This window comes from Pongo pygmaeus, chromosome 9 (assembly GCF_028885625.2).
Source record: "Pongo pygmaeus isolate AG05252 chromosome 9, NHGRI_mPonPyg2-v2.0_pri, whole genome shotgun sequence".
In the NCBI taxonomy this organism is placed as follows: Eukaryota; Metazoa; Chordata; class Mammalia; order Primates; family Hominidae; genus Pongo; species Pongo pygmaeus.
Window position 1 is genome coordinate 25,785,782 of NC_072382.2, and position 18,199 is coordinate 25,803,980.

Genomic DNA, 18,199 nt, shown 5'->3' on the forward strand with positions numbered 1-18,199 from the left:
ACAGTAATAACTTCACCTTGCTGGGGATTTTATTATTGTTAGGCAGAAAGTTGAAACCCACAAGGATATTAGTAAACATTTGAAACTTACATGACAAAAAAGATACCTTTTTTTGGTCCATATGGGCCTGTGCGTTCTCGAACATACTTAAATGCAGTAAATAGTACATTATCTACTTGGTTGTTTAAATAAGACTCTGAGAGTTAACCTTAATTACTTTTTTCTCACCTCCCACATCCACACCATTAGCTAATTCTCAGAGTTGACCTCAGAAATGAAAATTAGAAACATACTTAAAAATTCTCTGATGTCTTTCATGAGACTGGGAATAGAAACCAAATTCTTGAAAACTGCCTCCGGAGCCCTTCATAATCACATTACTTTATAATCAGCTATTCCTTTCTTTCTCATCACTTTCTCACTCGCAACCATGTGAAGAGACCACCAAACAGGCTTTGTGTGAGCAACAAGGCTGTTTATTTCACCTGGGTGCAGGCGGGCTGAGTCTGAAAAGAAAGTCAGCGAAGGGAGATAGGGGTGGGGCTGTTTTATAGGATTTGGGTAGGTAAAGGAAAATTACAGTCAAAGGGGGTTGTTATCTGGATGGCAGGGGTGGGGGTCACAAGGTGCTCAGTGGGGGAGCTTTTGAGTCAGGATGAGCCAGGAGAAGGAATTTCACAAGGTAATGTCATCAGTTAAGTCAGGGACCAGCCATTTTCACTTCTTTTGTGGTGGAATGTCATCAGTAAGGCAGGAACAGGCCATTTAAATTTCATTTCTTTTGTGATTCTTCAGTTACTTCAGGCCATCTGGATGTATATCTGCAGGTCACGGGGATATGATGACTTAGCTTGAGCTCAGAGGCGTGACACTTTCCTTTTTTGCTCATGTATTTAAACAGCACCTGGCTTCCTGCTGTTTCTAAAACATATCAAGCTTGTCATTGCCTTAAATCTTCACACTAGCTATTGCCTTTCCTGTCACTCAGCTCTTGGCTTAAATATCTCTTCTTCTTAGAACCCTAACTCAACTTTCTAATCAACATTAGAAAATTAGTCATGCTCTATTACATAACACACATTCTCTGGAAAGCACATTTTATAGTCAGATTCTTTGTTGTTTATTTATTGACTTTTTATTGTCTATCTCTTGATGACAGAATCTAATTTCCATAGAAGAAGGAATCTCATCTCTCTTCTTCACTGCTGTGTCCCCATGTCCTAAAAGAGTGTCAGGCAAAGAGGGGATACTTAAAAAATAAACCAGCAAACAAGAAGTAAAATAAAATCTCTACTAAATGAACAAATCAATAAACTTCCGGAACTCTAAGAACACTTTTCCCATCAAAACTAAAAATAAGACTCCCAATTTCAAATGCTTATAGAAAGTCATGTATATGTGCAATAGGTCATCACCTAAGTCATCACCTACCATAAATTCCTTCCCTCCCTGTACATCTATACCATTTCTCAAATAGAAAGATAAGATATATTTTCCTTCTCCTTGAAATTATCAGGTTGGTTCTGTAAATTGCTTTGACTAAACAACTGCAGTAGAATTGATGTTCTGGGACTTTTAACTCAGCATTGAAGAAGACTGAATATTTCCATTTCTCTTTTGTGGTCACCAGCAGCCATGCTTATGGAAGCTTGTGCTAGTCTATTCAATGATTAGAGACCATGTGAAGAGAGGCCTGGGAAGTCAACAAGCTATGCTGGGTGTTCCAACCCCAGCAGTGTCTAGCTGACTAGTTATATGAGTAACTTCAGTCAATATAATGAGGAGCAAAGAACTGACAAGATAAGTCCTGACCAAGAGAACCTTGGAAAATTATTGCTGTTTTAAGCCACTAAGTTTCAGTGTGGTTTGCTATATATTAATAGAAAACTGAAACATTTAACTAATACTAAACCATGGAACAGGAATAGGTTAGGAAAATAGGCAGTGAGTCTGCTTGTTTTTAGAGGAACATAACTCTTGCCTAATCACAATGCCTTTGCAAACACAGCGTGGGCTGTACAAGCAACCAAAACATGAGCACAAGCTATACATTGCTGTCAGTTTGCTGCTGTGGTCCTAAAATATAAGACTACTTTGGGGAACATTTGCATGGTGATGTTTCAGCACAGAACTGAGCTGGCAGAAGGAATTCCAGGTGTGGACAGTGTCAGCTCCAGAAATCAGCAAGGAGGTAATAACTGTTCTCAGTCAGAGTCCAGGATGCCAGATCATGGAAGCAGCCTGAGAAGTCCCAAGGGAACATGAGGCATCAAAAGCTATAGTTTATGTTAGAATCTGTGGAACAAGTAAGAGAAAAGGAAGTCAATGTAGTTAAGTGGCAGAGATTTGGGAAGATGTCACTAGTGTGTTCTGCCTGGATTCTGCATAGTGCTGTCTTCATTCCATGATTCCCATAACTGTCCTGAAGGGACCATCCAGATCTTGTCCCTTGTTCTGTACACATTTCCCAAAAGGTGGCCCCAGTTTCACCAATTCTGAAGTCACAAATCTATCAACGTATGGTTTAAAACGACATTCAGTTTTAGAAGAGTGTTTTTGATTCACTGAGCTTTCTACAATATGTGACTGCATTATTTGAAGGCTTGAAAAGCTGGAGACTGGAAAAAAATTGGGTTCTATCTAAAAGGCAATCTATCCCTTACCCATGTGCTCACTCCCGATTCCACTCACGGAAACAGCTGCTTGAAACTCAGTTGCCATTCTTTCTAGATTGGCCTTGTACACTTGAGCACATCACCCCTCCCATAGCTCAGCTCCCCCATTTATAAAACCAGAGTAGAAATCCCTTCATCATGATACTAGAATGTAAATTAAATAATTAGTAATTTGTTAAACACTTTGAAAATGAAAATGCTAAGTATTGTTATTATTTCAAGGGTAATTTACTTCTTCTGATTCATTTGTAATTATTTCATCAAAACACTGTTCAGTAAGAGCTGCTTGATGTGTAAAATGCCTTATGGGCCTTTCCTATAAGACTTTTGTTATCAAAATTAGATGGAGGCCTTGCCAACTAGAACTCATTGGCAACCAAAGGTTTACAATAGTATAAATGTCAAGTCACTTCTTTACTCAGCCAGAGACCCTTTGGAAAACAAGGCCCAGAACAGTAATTCATCCCCGTATTTGTCTGTAATAGTCTCTTACCAGAAAATCAAGTAAGTACCAAAGAGAGGCCCAGGTAGCAACTGGGAAACCAACCAATTTGATTTTGGCCCTTCCCCTGCCCTTCGCACCTCTCTGGGAACTCCTGCTTCCTCAGGTTCGGGTGCCTAAATCAGTCTTTCTGTTATTTACAGACAGCCATATGTCGTATTAGAAGATTAATTTGATGCACCAAGCCCCTTAATGAAATTAATAATGATGACTCCTGAACAATACATTTTCAAAATACCCCTGGGAAAAGTGAGGATTTAATGGTTAACCCTTGATGGTCGTGAAACATAACCTGAAACAGCCAATGAAAAATGAGAAACCTTTTTGAAGTCTAGACTTCAATCTTTAAAAAATCTTGTACATTTTAATTTTTCTCTGTACCAATCCTATTTCTTTCTGTATAAAATTAATGTTTAATACATATTCGGCTACATTAATCATTTCATTCATTCTCAACATCATTTACTGGTTTTAGATACCTATTGTATTTTGCTAGTATCTGTATAAATTTTCAAAAAAAAAAACTTCAGAAGTATCTATATTCCTTGGGGAAGCATGACACTAAGTGTTACCAATCTAAAAGACTCTCAAGATAGCTTTTTGACCTTTCTTCAGGGTTGTAGATTGATTAAAATAAATGCCTATTATATTACTGCCTGACTAACCTCTAGGCACATAACTTATACACATTTAAAACACAAATTGGTATCTTCTGTCACATCTCGATTTGCTTTTGCTTTATCAATATACTCCATCTTGGTACTTGGTAACTGCCCCAAACAAGCCACAAACCATGTCATCCTGAGCTCTGCCCTCACCCTCAACCCCCAATTTAGCCACTCAGTTGGCTGATTTTTTACCTCATTTTAAACTGATTTTTACCTTATTTTAAATCCTTTTATTTTTCATTCCTTAATGCTCTGTATTACTTGAGGTACTTTGAATTGTAAAACAGAGACCTCTCAACCCAAAGTGCTTTAAATGGTAATATAAACCTAGTGGTTCAAATACATGAAAAATCTAAAGGTTGTGAGAATTTCCTGTGAGTTATGATACTGTGACTTGTTGATATTGTTAAAATCCCAGTTTATTTATGTCTATCCCTTTCCCTTCCATGATTCTCTTTCAATTTCTGTTTGTTTCCTCTCTTAGCTATAAGATGGCCCGCTTCAGCATCTAGGGCTACATGTTTATATGCTTCATCCTATGGGAATGGGATAGTTTCTTCTAGTAGCTCTCAATGAAACGAATAAGTTTTCTTCACTTGAGAAATGAAGACTTGATGATTGGCTTAATTCAGTGAGACTGTATTAGTCTGGTTTGACACTGCTGATAAAGACATACCAGAGACTGGGAAATTTACAAAAGAAAGAGGGTTTTTGGACTTACAGTTCCAGGTGGCTGGGGAGGCCTCACAATCATGCCTCCATGATTCAATTACCTCCCACCAGGTCTCTCCCACAATGCATAGGAATTCAAGATGAGATTTGGGTGGGGACAAAGCCAAACCATATCAGAGACCCTATCTGTGGCTGACATTGGCATCTATAAATGGACATAGCAATCCTACTGTCCCCCCTAACCTCTTTGAAAATATTATTTCCATAAAGGAGAAGGAATGGCAAGGCATGTCCTGACTCCCTGTCACTGTCTTAGTCTGGGTATTTGCTATGTCCTGTATGGACTCTTCTGTGATGTTTGAGAAGTATTTTGTTACTCAGTATCCAGTTATCTTTTTCTTAATTGAAGTTACTGCTTCCATTTCTTTCTCAAACCATCTGTCGTCTATGATGTCTCCAGAATAATCTTTCTCAGACATCATTATTTTTATGTCACTTCTGTAGTTAAAAACCATTAAATGACACCCCATCATCCACAAAGAGTGGCTTTTACAATGTGCTTTATGTGTTCAACCAGAAAAGTCTTCTTTTATCTGCTTTAATACTTTTAGATATGGTTTTGTTTGAAGGAAAAGGTTAAGGATCAAGAAAAGTTTAAAAACCAGTGATCCACAGAATAAAGTTCAAGTTTTCTAGTGTGATGTACAGGAGCTACTATTACCTGGATTCTAACTACCTCTCTGAATTACCTCCCAACTACTCCTACCCACTCCATATTTCATATGCCAGTGTTGGCCAATTACCCATGGGTCTCCAAACAATCCATACCCAGATTTCTGGCCCTCCACCAACCCTGTTAAATCTCCTTATAATATTTATGTTCATTCTTAAAAATTCATCTTAGTCATTGTCACCTGAAGCCCCAGTGTTTGTCACTATTACTGGGTATCATTACACTATGTTGTACCTATTAACCTACATGTTGTCATTATTTGTATAATATTTGCATCTCTAGCATTTAGCATCTAAGAACTGCCAAGTGAAATTAAATAGAAATGAATGTATTTCCAATGATGATACTAGCAGTATGGCAGTGTAGAAAATGCTTTTTAAAAATCATTCACCCACTGGCATTTATTCTGCCAGTGCTACTAATTCAGTGGGTCTCTGCTGACAAATCATTTATTTGAGTTTCTGCTTTTTGTGTTTCTTATTTCTTTATTAACTTATAAAGAAAAAGAAAAAAATCTACTTGAGAAAGCTGTTTTAAGTATAAATTAAAATAATGTTGTGAAATTCTTTTTACATGAGTTGTATGTTGCTTAAGATGTTTTAGATGTAACTAACAGACAACTGACTAAAAATGCTTTAAAAATGAGAAATTATTATATTATATAATAAAACATCCTGGGGTGGAGTTGTTCTAGGGTTTGGTGTTTCAGTGGAACCGAGGTATCATGAAAGACTCAGGTCCTTCCATCTTTTTGCTCTGCCATTTTCACCATTTTGACTTTTAATCCAGTGGGTGCTCTCATGACTACAAAATAGTGGCAGTAATTCCAAGTATTATCTTAGCACACAATTATTTCCTCAAATCCATCTCTTTTGAAAAATGGGAAAGCCTTTGTTAGACCTGCCACTGGCAGATCTCCCTATAGGTCTTATGGGTAGCAACTGTCACAAGACCTTTTCTAAACCAAGTACTGACAAGAAGAAGGGATTGTCATAGGTGGTTCGGGCCAATCTTGATTAGCCCAGGCTGGGGTTGGGAAGAGCTCAGCCCCCTGAGAAGACAATGGTTATCAGATACTGGAAAAAAAATTAGAGTCCCATCACTGTGGAAAAGGCAGAACAATGACAATAGGGAGCAACTAATCATGACCTCTTCCTCCAATCTTTTAGTTATTACTCTAATCACTCCTATCTAGGAAAGAGAATACTCTACCTTCTCATGAAAGCAGTTTTCTTCTACTGGTCCACTAAATTACTTACTGTTTATTTTATTATCTTCCTTTAAGTATCATTATGTGGTCATATGATTGGAATATGTATTTCAGGAAAAATACACAGCTAAAGATACAATCAGGGACAAAAGTCTTCTGCATAGTGGACCACTTACTGGTCTCAATCTGCTCTGTCCTACACCCTCGAACTCCTTCCTGCTTAATTAAAACTGCAGCAGGAAACATGACTCCAAGTCAGTTCAGCTTCCCGGATCGACAATGATGCTGATTCCACATTCGTAATTAATTCTCTCCAGTTTTAAGAATGAAGACTTGGCTGATTAAAGATTCTTGGTGGATTATTGCGGATGTCTGAATTGCTGAAACAATGGGCAGCCATGCAGTGTCTTTTTGATCTACGCAAACTTGGAATGTGGAAGAAGAAAAGAGGCATTTTTCTTTCCCCTCCAGAAATCTCACTTGACATTTAGCAAGAGACATTTGTTAGAATGTCAGTTTGATAAAACTGTTTGCAGAAGTCACCCAGCATTTGCTACTGAGCTATAACAATAGCACCATAATTACTCTGGGCAGTTTTAAGGAAAAAATGTTATCAGAAGATTTGAGAAAAATAAATCCAAACAAGTAACCATGCTTCTTCCATATTCCTGTTGAATTAGTGTTTTCCTGACACACTCCCACTGAATCTGAACTCTGAATTGGTAGCAAAATTACCAACAGTTGCTATGGCAGATGGAAGTGTAGTAGTCCATATCAGAGGGGTAAGTAGTACACCTGTAGAAATATCTGCAAATATAGAAGACATAAAGCCTATAGTTGGGATTTTCTATCTGGATGTCGTTGCATTAAGTAATAATAATAGCAAACAACTGTTTTTATTATGCTTACTGTGAACCATTAACCTAAGAGCTTTACATATACAAATTCATTTCAAAATTCTAATCCTGCAGAATGAAGCCTATTAGTATCTCCATTTTACCGATGAGGGAACTGAGGCACAGAGAGGTAAAGAAACTTACCTGAAGTCATATTAGGATTTGAACTCTATTAATTCCAGAGTATCATTCATAACTATTACATTATATTATCTTCTTATATATCCCAAACATTCATATACTTTATAGTGTGACTATGAGCAAGGAAATACCTTTTTCCTCATCTATTGAATAGTTGTAACAAAAAGGTGAATATTTATTGAGAGCCTATTATGTACCAGGGACTATTTTGGTCATGTTACTGTTTTAGTTAATCCTCAATGTGACTTCATACAGCAGGTGTAATTGTTAACTCTTTAGAGAATCTCTTAATCTGGGAAACTAAGAAGATAAATGTTAAGTAACCGGCTTGTAATTAGTGGGGCCATGATTGAAAGCCAAGAAATCTGGCTCTGGATCCTGGATTTTAATGCATCTTCTCTCACTGAATAATGGTAAGAATAGCAAAATATATTTGTGAATTTTTCATAGGACCAAAAGCACCAACGAAATTAAAAAGTGTTTATATTTTTGTTTGGGGAAGCAAAATATGCACTAGCAATGTATGCTTTGTTCTTTCTATTTTTCTTTCATTCATTTATTAAAAGCCATTTTAAAAATCATTTTCCATGTGCAGCCTTTTATGGGGCACTGTGTGTAGAAAAGTAAAAATGGCATAGACCTTCTTCTTTAAAAGCCTTACATTTGAGGTGGAAAAGATGATCATGGAATCACACAACTTACAATATAGTGGATACTGAGTTCAACATCTATTATTTTTTCAGAAGTCTTCCTGTGAAGTGCTTTTCCTCTATTTGTGGCATGGTGAGGAGGGGAAGGCTGTGTTGCCGCTGGATCTCTTTGGAGAAATGATGTAGACATTCATAAGAGGGTTCCTGTGGTGCTCTTGGAAGATTGTAAGAAAAGGTGCTTCATTATGATTTCAAGGTTCTATTATCCAAAAATGCCACCTCAAAAACTATCAAAGGCTGCTCTTCAGAAATTCAGTACTGCTCTGTACACAAAGCAGGATGTTCCCCGAGAGGAAAAAGCACTTCTCCCACAGCATCGAAGGCCTGTGGTATTACTGACCTCCCACATCTTTTATTGGAAGCTGAGGCCTTATAAAGTACAAAGGTGCTGCTTTAGTTTAGATTTTTCTCTTTGAATGATGGAGAGGCTCATTTAGGCCATCTTAAGGCAGGGGAGTTTCATAGTATGGCAGGGATGGAGGCTCTGAAGCTTGGGTATCAGATGGCTTGAGTTTGAATCCTGGTTGCAATAAGCAGCAGCTCTGAAACCTTCATATGTGACTTTACCTCTGTGTTTCCATTTTTGCATGTGGTACGTCAGAAAAATAACAGTGGTTCATGGAGAGTTTTGTGATGATTACAGGAGTTAAATACAGTATAAAGTACTAGAAGAACAATTAGGGCAGAGTAACGGCTCAGTAAGTGGTAGCTTTTATTATTGTCATTAGAAACTTGAAACTCTTGGCATTAGTTAAGGTCTCTGGGTTTCTCTCACCATTGTGACCTTTCTGATTTTCCCCATATATTTCTACTTGGCCATTTGTCTGGTGTCTTATAATCTCAGTATAGACATGGCCCCTCACAGTCTCAACCCTACCTGGAGTGTCCTTCTGCTTCCAGCTTCCATTGCTAATTGCATCAATCTCTCGATGTTTCTTAGTCCAAATTCCAGAGAGACAAAATCTGCTGGCCAAATTCACTCTCTTGAGGAAGGACATTTAGCCTATGTTATGGGAGTCATTGTGGATTTGATACCTATGACTGTCCAAATTGACTATATCATGGGTCAGGGTTATTTAGACCAGCTTGTTCATCAGGAGCTGTATGGGTCAGTGTCCCTTAGAAGGTAACATTTTGAGGCACAACCTCTTAGTTACAAATATAGTCAAGTGGAAGGGTGGAGTTCAGGGACAGGAAGTTTGTCTTTAGTAATGTTACACTGTAAATTTTTGTTCCATCTGTACTTTGCCTATTTCTTAATTGCAGCTTTTCAATTTCAGCTTAAGACCAGGACTGGTTCAACTTTGTATCTTCTGAACCAAGTAAAATACAACAATGGGCATATTAGATATCCAAACATATTTTTACTAAACATTTTTTAAATGAATTAATGAACACATACCAGCTTTCCTCTACTTTCACTTGTGAAGGTAATACTTAAAATTCATACACTACTTTCCACCTTAATTATTTCAACCATTGCATTCTAGACTCTGTATTATGACCTTAATTTATGCTGTATGACTTAACTTTTCCAATGAACCAATCAATAGAACTCATTGTCCCAATTTAACATATAAGCAAACTGAGATTTAGAAAGTAATTTAGCTAGACCCCCCTAAGCATGAAGCAGGGATTTAAATACATTTATTTTGTGTCAGAGCTCATGTTTTTTACACGTTATTATCATATGTTTGTGATAGTTCATATTGTTGATGTTTCACCAACCCCCCTAGCTGGCAATGTCTCTGAATATTTACTCTATCATGTAACATGTTATCTGCCTTTCCATTTTCGTGTCATGGGCGCTTTTACAGGTTTTGCTTTCTGTTTAATATTACAGGCTTAAGTACAGAACATAGTGACCCTTCTAAGTAGGAAGAAGGTTGTGAGAGACTCCGTTAATTCCTCGAGGAAATGCATTTATACCTGCACAAAATTTTACTTCCCTGCAACCATACCAGCGGCAATACTTGCTTCTATAGTGCACCTATTCCCCATCACCTTGTTTCAAGTGTAGGGGTAATCTTTCTTGTGAATGGCTAATTTCACAAGAAGGACTGACTGGAAACAGTGGAATATCTTCTCACAGTTTTGAAAAAGTTTATATTTGTGTCTCAGGGTTAAACATATCGGATTTCAGTTATGCCTATGTAAATCTGATAATTCTTGGTAAAAGTCTATTGCTTAAAGTGGCAGTATTACATTTTTCAGCACAGGTTATGGCAGACATGAAGCTGGGATTAAGTAGAAAGGAATATTTGAGCTAGCCAAGTAATTTTCTAATAGAGTTTAAGAGCTATGATCCAGCATGTGTGTGTGTATGTGTGTGTGTGTATATATACACATATATACAAATATATACAAATATGTGTATATATACAAATATATACAAATATGTGTATATATACACACATATATACAAATATGTGTATATATACACACATATATACAAATATGTGTGTATATATACACACAAATATACAAATATGTGTATATATACACACAAATATACAAATATGTGTATATATACACACATATATACAAATATGTGTGTATATATACACATATATACAAATATGTGTATATATATATACACATATATACAAATATGTGTATATATATATACACATATATACAAATATGTGTATATATATACACATATATACAAATATGTGTATATATATACACATATATACAAATATGTGTATATATATACACATATATACAAATATGTGTATATATGTGTATATATATACACATATATACACATATTTGTATATATATACACATATATACAAATATGTGTATATATATACACATATATACAAATATGTGTATATATATACACATATATACAAATATGTGTATATATATACACATATATACAAATATGTGTATATATATACACATATATACAAATATGTGTATATATATACACATATATACAAATATGTGTATATATATACACACACACACATACATCATATATATGGTATTTGTTGAGAAAAGAAATATTAGCTAGGATAGCAACAGCAATGAAAAGAAAAAAATAGGGATGAAAGCATAATATGTATAGTGTACAGAAAAATGAGCATCAGGGACACTTTTTTAGGCAAATAAAAATCTGTATCTAGTACTGACTTGCCTAGTATAGTTGTTATTTGATAGAAAAGCTAGATAATTGGAGATTAAGGGAGCTGGATGTTGGTAAAAGTCAAACAATATATTCCATTTGAAAAAGCTGGAAACCTTTAAAGGCTGGGCTGATTAACTTTAGATCCTGGTCCTGTGGGCCTGTGCTAATTTGCTGATTTGCAGATTTGCATGATTGCTAGTCACGACTGAGAAAGTAAGTTTAGAGCTATGCCAAACTCTTCCATAGTGGTTTTTAGAAAGAAACTTGCTTTTTCAAGGGTCACTACATGTAATCTGAGGCATGGGATACATTGTCATGCAAAGCATTCAAGCACCTCTCTGCTTTTAGATCTAGGATTATACAAGAAAAGCGATATTTTTGTTTACCACAGTCAACTTTTATTTAGGTCAACTAGTTTAAATCATGTTGTTGGCTCACTCTCAGGGCCCTATAGCTGATTCTTAGGTCACTTTAGCCATTGCTACAACTTATCCTAGTATCCTGCAGCCATAATTCACTGTTTTTCATTTATATCCTATTTCTGGGCATTAAGGGTTGTTACTGAGTATATGCCCTGTGATTGCTAGCATCGCAGAAACAGTCAATAGTATTGATGGCATTTCCTCACAATTTCCTAGATAATTGTGCTATTTTAATTAGAGTGTGGATAGGCCTATAAATGAGTTGCTAGACTTCTCCTCAATAAGGAGCATCTATTTCTATTTTAATTCACCACTGGTATTCTCTAAGGAAATGCCAAAATGCTTTCCATCTGGAATTAGGAATCCTTTATTTTCATTGGGGAAATGTGTGCTACTGGGAAACTCTTTAGTTTGGCTCATTACTCAGTTGCCACACCACAAGAGACAGAAAACATCAGAAATGAAAACACCTCAAATGACACCAGGGGTATGTAGAGAATTTTAGAGTACTTTTGATGCATTTTCACACGTAGTATGTAAAAAGTCTCATAGTAGCGCTATGAAGTAGTTAGGTAGATATTATAATATTGACACTTTCTAAAATAAGAAAACCAGTTAGACACATCATGGTTATGTATGCGACTTTAGTGAAGTCCCTTGGTACATTAATTTCAGAGCCAGCTGCCCTGACTTCAAACCCATCCTCCTTCCCTTGCACGCACTGTCCCCCAGCCATGAGATTCAGAAAAGAAAACATAGTAAAGTGTCCGTAACATGAAGTACAGGAAGAAAGATTTGCTTTGCTTTGTTTAGATCGTGAGTTCTATATTAATGCTACATCAATACAGAAGCGGTTCAGTGATGGGAAAAGCACAAGAGCTGAAGTCAGAAGGCCTGATGTTCCTTTCTTGGTTTTGCCAACCAAGTTTTAGGACTTTGTGCATTTACCCTTTTGGCCTCAATTTCTTCATTGTACTATTAAGATTGATAATATGGTTTATAGTGATAGATGAACCACTCAACCTATCAGTTTGTTGGAGTTCACTGTCAGGGAAGGTTCCTAAAAATAGCCTAGCTCCCATGTAAAACGGTGGGAAGTGTGAGTAGGGGTGGATGGAATTATTTGCCCCGGTCGTTCCACTTTTTCCTCTTCTCCTCTGAGATTCTGTATTATAGAGTACACATACTGACAAATTGGAGAAATGAAACAAATTAACAGCTTTATATGACTCTCTGAAAAATTGTAATACTGAGGAATATGATGCAGCTTCCTATCTCCTTCCCCAAACCTAGACCTGGAGCCCCAGATGATCAGAATCAGCCACCCAGTATCAAGCAAAGAAGCTCAAAGAGAGAGAGCAGAAACCTGGTAGAGTTCTCTGCTAACATCTACCACACCTGGACTTGGACGAGTCAGAAATAATCCTCTTTACCTCTGATTTACAGTGCACAGAAAGAGCTCAAAAGCAGTCTATATTCTCATTCCTCCTCTGATCCAAGAATTAGCTTAATGAAATGAAAGTTTTCATTGAAACATATCCTATACATTATGAGGCTTAGAAGTATTCATAAAATCACAGAATATCAGTGTTGCAAACGAATTTAGATATCATCCATCTATTAGACATGGAACTATTTACAACATCTCATAAAAATCCAACATCTAAAATGAATTAAAACTTTGCTGCTCTCTTAAACTGAGTACAGACTCGGGGCTTTTACCCATCCATGTGGGACACACAGTAGTCTCAGAACACACTTTGATAACCATGGATCTAATCAAAGCAGTTCATTTCACAGTTAAGAGACTGAAATCATAAATTAGATTACATTATTTTCCCAAGTCACATAGTGAATTAGTGGTTAAACTTGAACAAGGACTTAAATTTTTACTCCAAATTCAGAATGCTTTCTAATTCAAAACATTACACCGCTTTGCTCAGTCATTCGGGGACTCCTCTTTGGAAATTAGTTTACTATGAAGAGGCAAACCTCAAACCTTCTGTCCATTCACTCCCTGGACTATCTATCTTTGTTTTCTGCTGATAACACCCATCCATAACTACCTGGCACTTACAGGAAGTACTTGCCTACATAGGGTTTGTGGCTGGAGGAGAATTAGAGTGTGGGAAATTTACTTTTGGTTTAAATGCCTTAAATACTTCTAAACCCAAATCATTCTCATTCAAGTGCCTTAAATACTTCTAAAGTATTTAATAAATACTTCTAAAGGTTTAAATGCCTTAAATACTTCTAAACCCAAATCATTCTGATTCAAGTCCTGCTAGTCACTTATAGTTGTTTACTTATGAGCATCTTTTGCGTTGAAAACAAGGCTAGAGAGTAATTTCCAGCAGATGCACTGTATGTGGAAAGAAGATTGTGTCTAAATAGGCTACTTTTTCAAGTTTTAATTGGCCTAATTACTTCATGTTTGTAAAGTGCTTTGAAGAGGAAAGGTGCTATATTAGTGTTGCTTGTTATTATTTTAGTTCCCCAAGCAGCATTTGCTGGTTCCTTAAATTGCCTCTCTTGAAGTGACCTAATAATCAAATTGCTGGGGAAGATTTCTTCTTTTTTCTTTTTCTTTTTTTAGAGTACCATTATTCAAACCAAAGTTAGGAGACTAATGACGTATAGCACAATCTTTTATTTTGGCTAATTCTACTTTCCTAGTATCTTTCTGGAGTTGAGGAAGAATTGAACCTTTACTCCCCACTTCTCTCCCAGGTTTTATCTTTTTAAGTGTTGAAGCCTGGTTTTTCCAGAGGCCATTCTCTGCCAGTAAAATGTTCTGTTCTGAACCTCTCTAAAAACCAGGACTCCTGGAGCAACTTGAAGAAAACATTACAGACTTTAATGGATGATTAGAAAAAAAAAAGAGCCATTTTTACCTTACAGCCCCACCTTTGCAATGGCAAGTGTGGGAGGAAGAGACTGCATTAGAGAATCACAAGTTGTTGATGTTATTCGTGAATAAAAAATCCCAAAGAGGTATTTTCTCTCTTGTAACACCAGACTTTTTTCTCCACCTATAAAAGAGAGCTCTCTTTCACATGTGGCGTAGTAAAGAAATGGTTTAATTTTAAAGAAAACATTCTTGATTTCCAAATTAGATAAGAGAGGAGCTTGTTTGTAGGTTGTGGGGAGGAATCTTGCCTCTTCTTTTTTCTCAAATGCAATACAGTCAATTCAAATTCAGGAACATAGGAAGTAACACACTTACCGAGAGCTGTCAGGCATTGAGTGTGTCCTATGTTCCAAGCAATGTGCTAGGCATTATTTGTACCGTCCTTTCCGTTTTCACAACAAGCTCAGGCTGCTTTTACAGGTGAGAATGTAGCAAGTCAGAGAAAATGAGCACTTGCCTAAATCACACAGGGTGGAAGTGAAAGTTAGAATAGAAACCCAGATGTGTCTGACTACAAAGCACTAAAGCAGGTTTCTTTGAAAGTAAGCCCTAAGCATGTTGTAAGCATTGCTAGGCCGTTCCAAGTTAGATATCTCATTTAATGATTACCATAGCTCCGTTGTGATATTTGTAAGTTTCTCACAAATCTTGCTATAGGAAACAAGCCCAGAGATGTCAAACGACATAGTTTGAGTTACACATCTGTTAAGTGACAACACCCTGATTTAAACTCCAGCATCATGAAATTTTTGCTTTTTGACTTTTTCACAAATTTCAGGGGCAATTGTGCCTTACTTTTATGCCATAGATGTGTTTATTTCTGGACCAGTGTTAGTTACAGAAAACCAAAGGGTCACATTTCCAGCTAGACAATACACCAAGCTTTCCAAGAAGGACTCAATGGCTGAAACATGGATGGACAAGTTATCTGGCTTGTTGATTAAATTGCCAAACATTTCTAAACTCAGATTCTTCTGAGGTTAATGTCAGAGAGTTATGTATGGTCATATTGTTTTCTTGGTATCGTCTTTTGCAATAATGATAATTTTAATCACAACAATAATAGCTAACTTTGAACAAGTGTTTATCATGTGTCATTCCAACCACTTTTCATTCCAACCACTTTTCAATAATTAACTAGTCCTCAGACCAACTCCCATAATTGGTATTATCATTAACCCTACTTTAAAAAAAGTAAAACCACATGGTGGTTTCAATGAGTGGAAGGATAATTGAATCTAAGCCTAAAATAGAATCTTTGCAGAATCCATTCTTTGTGGAAGAAAAAATCTTTTGAGAATGTTGATACTTTTTCCATTCCTTGTATGAACAGTTGTACTTCATAATTCGAGGTTCTCTAGTAAATCAAACCATCCTCATTCTCTACTTTCTGTAACTTTCCTGAACTAATCACTTTGTTAAGGCTCAACAGCAATGGAAGTAAAAAAGAAAAAAAAAAAGAAGAAAAGAAAAAAAAAAACAATAAGAAAAATAAACATGCCAATTAGAACAATAAATTTGAAAAAGAAAAGGAAATTAGGATAGAAATAAAGCAACAACAACATTTGAAGGACAAAATTAACAAATGAGACAGGGGGCTGGAATGAAGGAAGGAAAAGGCTGTTAGGGGCAGATTGTGCAGATCTGAGCAGAACCTCATGTCTCTTTGAGAGTTCATTCCTTTTTGAGAATTAGTGGCCTGAACCACCTTCTCATTTCCAGTCTCTTTCTGTCTGAGTTTCTGCTGTATTTTGTATCATTATGGAAGTTAAGGGCTCCTAGTACACAGACTGAGTTTTAAAAACTAAACAGCCCCACATTACCCTGTCTCAAGTCCTGGCTCAGGAGAATTATGTAGCTTGGGTTGTTTAATGATACAGGTAAGTGGGTCACATGCCTTTTGTTGATTTGTGGGCAAGTTGCAAAGTGCAATTAACAGATTAATGAACAGACGAAAGATGTGATACGTTTATTTAACTGGTCTTAATCACCCTCCATTTCAGGGCAGCAAATAATTCTAATAAAATAGTGTACTAATATATGGTAGAGTATATCTTCACTTAACATTGTCAATAGGTTCATGGAAACTTCAAGTAAAACGATGTTTAACAAGATTAATTGTACCATAGGTTAATTGATAAAAGTTAAGTTTCTATGGCATATTTATGCTCATAAAAACATCACCTAATCTCTAAATAAAGACCCCAAACACATTTTTATTTAACATTAAAATAAATGTGAGTGTTACATACATTTAGGAAAGATTCATAAAAACAAGTAAGGTAATTATTTGCCCAGTTTTTTGATGAATCAGTGAGTGACAGGGTTCATAGTGCTGGTGGGTTAAATCAAGGAATAAATGTTTACAAAGTGAAAATTGTAAGGAGCACCCCCTACTACCAAGCAGTTCAAAAACAAGCTGTCACAAATATGGCAGGCTCCTTGAGCGCTGTCATGCCACACGTATCCTTTACTGTCATGTACCTGTATGATTATCATCTAATTTGCCAATTTTTATTTTTACACATATTTGTATTTGTACACTTATTTTCCAACTTGTTAATTCCAGTTCAGTGTCGTGGGTGGCTGGAGCCTGTCCTGGCAGTTCACAACGCAAGGCTGGTACTGACACTGGGCAGGACTCCATTGCATCACAAGGTGCACCTACATACACCCACACTTACAGAATCTGGGGCAATTTAGACCCACAAATTTACCTAACACGCATCTCTTTGGGATGTGGGAGGAAAGTGAAGTTCTGGGAGAAAACCCATGCAGACAGCAGGAGAATGTGCAAACTTCACATAGACAGTGGCCCTGGCCTGGAATCAATTCTTTTTCTTATCAACTTTATAAAGAAAGGATGTTGAGAAAAACAATGTTATTTGAGGACCTGCTGTATTTCATTGAAAAGTTTTATGTAAATGAGGTTTTTAAATGGAATCTTGTTTTCACATGGATTTATCTGAAGTACAATTTTTCTCTTTTTTATTCTTAAAGTTATGTTCTATTTTCCAAGTTGATCTCCATTGGTTTTGTCTCTTACCTGCTTTATGCAATAGGGTACCAACCAAGGCTGGGCACGGTGGCTCAAGCCTGTAATCCCAGCACTTTGGGAGGCGGAGGCAGGTGGATCACAAGGTCAGGAGATCAAGACCATCCTGGCTAACCCGGTGAAACCCCGTCTCCACTAAAAATACAGAAAATTATCCGGGCGTGGTGGCGGGCGCCTGTAGTCCCAGCTGCTCGGGAGGATGAGGCAGGAGAATGGCATGAACCTGGGGGGCGGAGCTTGCAGTGAGCCGAGATCGCGCCACTGCAGTCTAGCCTGTGCGACAGAGCAAGACTCTGTCTCAAAAAAAAAAAAAAAAAAAAAAAAAAAAAAAGAATACCAACCAAGTGTTTCTCATCTAAAAGCAAGTGCATAAACCTTCCAATGGGGAAACCATCTAGATAAAGATCCATGGTCTTTTGACACAGGTGGCTGATAATTGGTGATCTCTGCCTCCTATAGGATTCA

The 18,199-nt window shown here is 36.7% G+C and overlaps 1 long non-coding RNA gene across 1 annotated transcript; it reads right to left on the reverse strand.

The window, feature by feature from the left end:
- Nucleotides 1–494: 494 nt before the first annotated feature.
- On the reverse strand, nt 495–15,191 carry LOC134740334 (uncharacterized). The gene is made up of 3 exons (XR_010127727.1): nt 14,995–15,191; nt 14,663–14,800; nt 495–1,220 (listed from the first exon to the last, which is right to left on the reverse strand). It is a non-coding gene; the product is annotated as an uncharacterized LOC134740334 (long non-coding RNA).
- Nucleotides 15,192–18,199: the final 3,008 nt, after the last annotated feature.